Source organism: Trachypithecus francoisi, unplaced genomic scaffold (genome assembly GCF_009764315.1).
Source record: "Trachypithecus francoisi isolate TF-2019V2 unplaced genomic scaffold, Tfra_2.0 Lachesis_group11, whole genome shotgun sequence".
Taxonomy (NCBI): domain Eukaryota; kingdom Metazoa; phylum Chordata; class Mammalia; order Primates; family Cercopithecidae; genus Trachypithecus; species Trachypithecus francoisi.
Window position 1 is genome coordinate 27,286,565 of NW_022681456.1, and position 7,313 is coordinate 27,293,877.

The 7,313-nt window shown below is 44.7% G+C and overlaps 1 long non-coding RNA gene across 1 annotated transcript; it reads left to right on the top strand.

The window, feature by feature from the left end:
- The first annotated feature begins 3,623 nt into the window (after nt 1-3,623).
- LOC117090974 lies at nt 3,624-7,043 on the top strand. Its single transcript, XR_004440185.1, has 4 exons — nt 3,624-3,689; nt 3,965-4,080; nt 5,764-5,969; nt 6,601-7,043. It is a non-coding gene; the product is annotated as an uncharacterized LOC117090974 (long non-coding RNA).
- Nucleotides 7,044-7,313: the final 270 nt, after the last annotated feature.

The following is a 7,313-nucleotide window of genomic DNA, read 5'->3' on the forward strand; positions in this document are numbered from 1 at the left end:
CTGGAGTTGGTGCTGTTACCTCCAATTGCACCTTTATATGGTGCTGTAGCTTACGAAGAAATCTCATACACATCAGCTCATTCTTTTTCCGAGTGAATTATTTTCCCCTGAGAACTCCTCCTCTTTATTTGTGCCCCCATGAGCTCCCTGTCATCTAAACCAGAGACTGGGGAGTTAATCTCAACACTCCCTTCTCTGTTCTTCATGAATCCACTTATTCATTCCTTAAAAACTGAGTGCCTCCCATGGACCAAATGCTGTGCTAGTAGCTGGGTATAGTGCAGTGAATGAACAGTCTTGTCTTCTTTGAATTTGCACTGTAGCTCAATAAACACTCACAAATTCAGTCACAGGTTTGATAAGTGTGGTAAAGGAAAGAAACAGACTCTCTGAGAAACATGGGGGTGCATATGGGGCAGGGTCACCTTGTTTTGGGTGCTCCAGGAAGGCCTCTCAGAGGAAACAGTATTTGAGCTGAAGTTTGAAGGGTCTGAAGGAGCCAGTTAATGAAGGGATTTCAGTAGCAAGTGTTGAAGGAAGTCGGTTTATATTTTAGGATGATCACTCTAAAACATTTGTGGAGGATGGATTGTAAGGGACAAAAATGGAAGAATGGAGACTAGTTGAGAGGCTCTTACAGTTGTCTAGACAAGTGTTGACGGTGGCTTTCATGAGGAATAGTGGGGGCAAATGGAAATGGGCAGATTGGGGAAATATTTTGGGGGTACACATCAATGGAATTTGGCAATAAATTGAATGTGGTAGAGAGAAGGGGTTGTGGTGAGGGAGAGAGGGGTATTTGGCATGAGCACCAGGTGTATGATATCAGCAAAAGGGCAAGTTGGGGAACCATTTATTGAGATGGGGAAGAGAAGGTCAAGAGGATATTTGATGGTGGTTCTCTGGGTCAATCATGACATGACTTTGGAACATGTTTAGTTGGAAGTATCTGTGAAAATTCCAAAAGACTATTTCAGCTTCATGGGCATGTGCAGGTCCCTGGGCTCAGAAGCTCCTTACACTTGGTTTAATGCTTTGCTGCTGCTATCTTGAAATTATTGATAATTTAATCTTTGAACTCACATTTGGTAAGTGAAGTTTGGTTGGACAATGACACATGTGTGTGAGCTGAAGACATACCTAATTTGCCTGTCTGCTGTTGCTTGCCACCCCATTTGCATATAGTATTTGTGATGTACCCTGAGCACAAATTCTGGGAGACTCGTGAGGCATGAGTTCAGTGAGGCTCGAGTGAGTACAAGGTAAGTGTGTTATGTCTGTGGTGGATAACTGGGGGCACTGACAGCCCCAAGGGCCATGCTTTCTGTTCAAACCAGAGCTTGCTTTGAACAAGAAAAAGAAGGCAATGGTGTTCTAGAAAACATGAACACCAAGGAACCTTCTCATATCCTTTCTTATGCTGAAAATGAAGAACAGAGGGAAATCCATAGTTACTTTTCCGTTCATTCCTTCTTTACTCATCCCTAAGCTGAAGGTGGAGAGTATTGGTAGAATGTGTGTATATTAAGAAATGAGGCTGAGTGCAGTGGCTTATGCCTATAATCCCAGCACTTTGGGAGGGATAAAAAAAAATTAGCAATTAGCCTGGCATGGTGGTATGTGCCTGTAGTCCCAGCTACTCAGCAGACTGAGGCATGAGAATTGCTGGAGCCCTGGAGGTAGAGGTAGCAGTGAGCCAAGATCTCACCTTTGCACTCCAGCCTGGGTGGCAGAGTGAGACTGTCTTAAAAAAAAAAAAAAAAAGTAGTTGTTTTTATTTCACTTTTTTTGTACTTGTATTTATTGTGTATATGTATATTTTTTGTATTTTTAGTAGAGACGGGGTTTTGCCATGTTGGCCAGGCTAGTCTCAAATGGTTGGCCTCAAGTGATCTACTCACCTCAGCCTCTCAAAGTGCTGGGATTACAGGTGTGAGCCACCACGCCTAACCCTATGTTACTTTTGTGCACCATTTCTGTTGTTCTGGTATGAATGAAACATGCATGTAAGAGCTAGGAAATAAGAATTGCGTAATTGTATAATTTTGGGGATTCGGCATGTGAGTTAAATGCTCTTAATATTTGCACTTAAAACTGTCAGTGCACAATATAAAGGTGAATGGTAAAATGTATGCTAATGATGTAAAATTTTAACTTTACTGAGAATGACATTAAATAGCAAATAAAAAGTATCATGAAAAGTTGCAAGAGAGACTGTGGAAGGAAAAGCTTTATATTTTAATATCTCTAGTGGCTCTTTCCTTGTGTTTTTTGAACAAAGAGTTCTACATTTTCATTTTACACTGGGTCCTTCAGATTATGGAGCTGGCCCTGGGTCGTTGGTCAAAGAAATGGTTCAGCAGTTCTGTTGTGTCTGCCAATTAAATATCTGTTCTGTCTGTCCTCTGAGTCTTATTAGCCTGAATTACTTTGGTCTTTGGATGGTCTTGCTTTCTTTCATATCATTTAATTCTACCACTCACTGAAGCCCCTTCCAAGTCCCCCATTCTTTAGGGAGGGTTCAAATGTCCCCCAAAAAGAAAAAAGCAGTACTGAGATACATCCAGGGAATATCTTAAGAGGGAGAACTACTACAGGACCAAGGAGAGACAAGAGACATAGGGGACAGGGCAAGAGGAAGGCCTATGGGGGACACTTCCTGGAGATCTAGAGGTTATGTCCAAAGCCCAAGAAATGAGACCTTGTCCTTTGTGTAGTGAGAGGAGACAAGTCCCAGTCAACGTCTGGTTTTGAGGAAGAACAACCCACAAAATGCTACCTTCCTAGAAAAATGATAAGGTCAATTTTCTTTCCACATTGTCTTCTCAAAAGGTAAGCAGAGACATTCTCTACAGAGTTGTGCCACCCAGTGTCCATGTGAGGGGCTCATGTCAAGACTTTGGGACCTTAGTACAATGTCTGGCTTCTCCTGAACCCATCCTACTCTAGGACTGGTCAGCAGCCCAACCCCCGTGAACGCCACCATCTCCCCTGAGACCGTCACCATCTTCCCCCAGACTACAACTGTCAGCCATGTAGTGCCAAAGGGCAAAGGAAAATCCCTCTGTGAGCCTCCCAGAGTGTAAAGGACACTGTGGAGGCAGAAGTAGCATCAATGTAGGAGTCTCTGTGAGGGCCGTGCCAGGCCCCAGTTCTGAGACCTGGAGAAAGATGACCTTTCCCAGCCTCCTTTGCGGTTGTAGTGTGGCCATGTGACTTGATTCTGGCCAGTGGAATGTGGGTAGGAGTGATCTAATGATGTAGATAAGTCTAATGATGTCTGATGCTCTGAGTGGAAAGTCAGACTTATGCAATGTTGCGTAAGCTCACCAGCCAGTTATCTTATAAATGCTTCCTTGGGAGATGTCAGGGGAGATGGCTGTGGAGAGTGATACATCTAGCAGGGGCAAGATGGACATTTCACAGCACCCTTCTTAAGGACAGATAAGATATTTGTGGTAAATGGTTACAGTAATGGCCTCAAATGAATCCCTCCTTTTGGTATCTGTGCCCTTGTGTGGTCCCCTCCCACATTGACTTGGGACTTGGCTGTGTGACTTGCTTTGGCCAATGTGATGTCAACAATCATAACACACTCAGAGGCTGGGGAAGTGCTTTTCCCTGGGGCTTACTGTCATGGAGCACAGGCTTCCCAGCCATCCCAGCTGAGCCCAGTGCACAGCAACCAGGTAACTGCACTGTGTGAGTGAGCCCTGGTGAAAGCAGCAGAAGAACCACCTGGCCAGCCCACAAAGCTGGGGAAAATGAAATTGTTTGAAACCACTAAGCTCTGAGACAGTAGATCACTGCTACAATATCTTATTCATGTTTGTTTCCCTAGAGCCAACTATGCTGCCTAGCACATAATCTGCCCTCAACACATTTTCATTGAGATAAACTTTATCATCCCAACAACCCTATCAGATAAATATTACTATCAGTTTCTATTTATTTTTAATTACAGGAGCCACAGAAACTCTTACTCATCTCAAGCCTGTGTGCTGAGGGGAACCACCTGATTATCCACATTCTTGCAGAGGATGTAATCAAAGCCCAGGGAGATGCCACAACTTACATAAGGTCACCACAGCAGACTTTTTTTTTTTTTTTTTTTTGAGACAGGGTCTCACTCTGTCACCAGGCAGTGCAGTGGCATGATCATGGTTCACTGCAGCCTTAACCTCCTGGGCTCAAGCGATCCCCCTGCTTCAGCCTTCTAAGTAGATGAGACCACAGGTGTGCATATCCATGCTGGCTAGTTTTTTTTTTGTTTGTTTTTTAAATCGAGATGAGGGTCTCACTATGCTGCCCAGGCTGGTCTCAAACTCCTGGGCTGAAGCAATCCTCCTGCCTTGGCCTCCCAAAGGGCTGGGATTGTAGGCATTAGCCACCACACCCAACCAACCGCAGCAGATTTTGATCACCTAAATTATGCATCCCTCCTCTTTTCTTGGGGGTGGGGAAGGAACAGAGTCTCACTCTGTTGCCCAGGTTGGAGTGCAGTGACATGATCTTGGCTGAATGCAACCTCCACCTCCTGGGTTCAAGTGATCCTCCTGCCTCAGTCTCTCTAGTACCTGGAATTACAGGCACCTGCCACCACACCTGGCTCATTTTTGTATTTTTAGTAGAGATGTAGTTTTACCTTGTTGGCCAGGCTGGTCATGAACTGTACCTCCTCTTATCTTTGCTATTTATTGAGTGCTTACACTGTGCCAACCACTAAGCACTTTATGTATATTGTAGCACTTTTTTTCCTTACAAAAACCACACGAAGTGGGCACTGTTATCATCTCATTTTAGAGATGGGCAAACTGATGACCAAGAAGGATCTGTGCCTGGCCACCCAGAGTTGAGCAGTAATCCCGAGTCTGTCCAACTCTTTACTTTTGTGCTCTTCACTTGATGGGATGTCACAGGCACATGAGGCTTAGGTTCTAAAATCAGTGCATGGAGCAACATTCACACACAATGAAAAATATCCTTGAAAATCTCATAAGTCTCCTTTAAAGTAAAGTGCATATCATTTTATTTAGTAATAGATATGTAAAATGTGTAATATATTTCAGGGCTGTATCATGTTGAAAAAATGGTTTTCAACACAAGAATCACACTGTGGCATAGCCTGGCTGAATGCTCACAAATTCCATTTGTTTCCTTCTGGGACTCACAGAAAGGTTTCCCTTCCTTTTGCAGTTAAACTGTGGCTGGTTGACTGGGCTCTGGCCAATGGAATATGGATAGGAATGACCAAAGTCACTTCTAGACTTGTCCTTAACTACTTCTGTGATCCTATGGTCCAGAAGCTGGCAAACTATGACCCACTGCCTGTTTTTGTAGATAAAGTTTTTCTTGGAACGTTGTCACACTCCTTGGTTTACATACAGCCTATGGCAGAGTGAGTAGTTGTGACAGTGATGGCATGAACTACCAAGCCTAAATTATTTGCTACAAGATTGTCAACCCCTCTTCCAGTCCTCTTGTGGTGGATGCTTTGATGGTCACCTGGGTCTCCCTTTAGTGATGAAAAAGTTATTTCCTCATTTGCAGAGAGTGCTGCTGGAAGATGGTCCTCTTCCGCATCCAATGACTTATCAACATAAAGGTTTAATGGCATCATCACCTTGCTCTAACTCAGGACAACTATGAAAGGCCACCTTGCTCCATAGTTCCCAGAGAGCTAGCAGAAACCATTTTGGGGGATTGCATGGCAACTCAACCTTTCCCTCTATCCAGTTTTGCATCCTTATCTCCTTTCCACAGGCATTAATCCCCAACTAACTCCCTAATGAATGTCCTGCACTCTGACCTCCATCTCAGAGTCTGCTTCTGGGGAATCTGACCAGCGGCAGCCCTCATCCCCTTCCAGGGTGTTTGGTAGGGCAGTGTCACAGATGGAAGATCTTGGGTCCTCTGATTACTGCTCAGAGCACAGCCACCAAGAAGAGCCTCTGGATTCACTTCACAATGTAAGAGTGGGCAGACTATCCGCTTTTATGGTGTTATGCCACTTAGATTTTGGCATTGTTTGTTCCAACAGCTAGTTCTACTTATTTTGATAAACACAGTCATGTGGGGGATAACAATGCCTGGGTCAACAACAAACTGCACATATGATGATGGTCCCGTGAGACTATAATACTGTATTTTTGCAGTACCTTTTCTGTTTAAGTATGTTTAGATACACGAATACTTCCCATTGTGTACAATTGCCTACAACATTTGGTACAGTCACATGCTATACAGTTTTGCAGCCTGGGAGCAATAGGCTAGACCATACAGCCTAGGCATGTAGTAGGCTCTACCATCTAGGTTTGTGTAAGTGCACTCTATGATCTATGCATGGTGATCAATGTGCCAAATACCACATTTCTCAGAATGTATCCCCATCGTTAAACAACACGATGGTATACTCAGCCAGGCAAGCTGCTGATGCAGTGAGAGGCCTGCAGGAACCAAGACTTACCATGGGAACCACAGATTCACACACACCATCTCATACTCTAGCATCCGCCCTGTGAGTGGAATGGAAGGTCAGGTCACTCAGGCCATGCCCATTGTATTGTTCTTTATCAGTCTATTTTTTTCTCTCTCTCTCAGCACATGGAGCAGAATTCTCTTGTCAAATGTAAGCATGATGTGATTGCACCTCTATCCCTGTTTGGGCCCTGACCATCAAAGCATCTTCAAACAACTTGCATTCAGCTAATAGTTAAAGAATGTAGTGTGTGGACAGCTGAGAGGAGGATAAGTGAGGCATCAAATCAAGCCCAGATGTCAGTCTCCCCAACCCCAGCTGTTGGTTGGGACAGAACTCAGAGGAAGAGCCCCCAGTGGGGGTTCCCAGGAGCTGAACAACCCCACTGCTGGCTGCCTGCTGGGCATGGCTGCACTTGTGTCAGCCCCAGTGTAAGAGCATCTGCAGAGGCAGCTGAAGCCCAGCAAGGTCTTTTGTTCCCCCTCCCCTGAAGTCATCCTAGGACACAGGTGTGCATCCCTCATGGCCGACCGACTGAAGATGAATCAGCTTCCCTGAAAGACGTGCCCCACAGCGTCAGCTGAAACTCATCTGAAGGAGCCTGGTTCCCTCCCTGACCACAGCTAATGAAAATGTGTGGCTCGCCTGGAGAAGAATCTGTGTTATTCTTTAAAGGAACAATGCTAACCACAGATGTACAGCATCTGGCATGTGGTAGATGTTTCCCTGAGTGAGAGGAACAGCAACTGGACCAGCCAGTTCATGAGATACTTTTGGGTCTAGGCATGTATTTTCCTACTTTCAGCTCTGGATTTTACTTCTCAAAAGTTCAGGG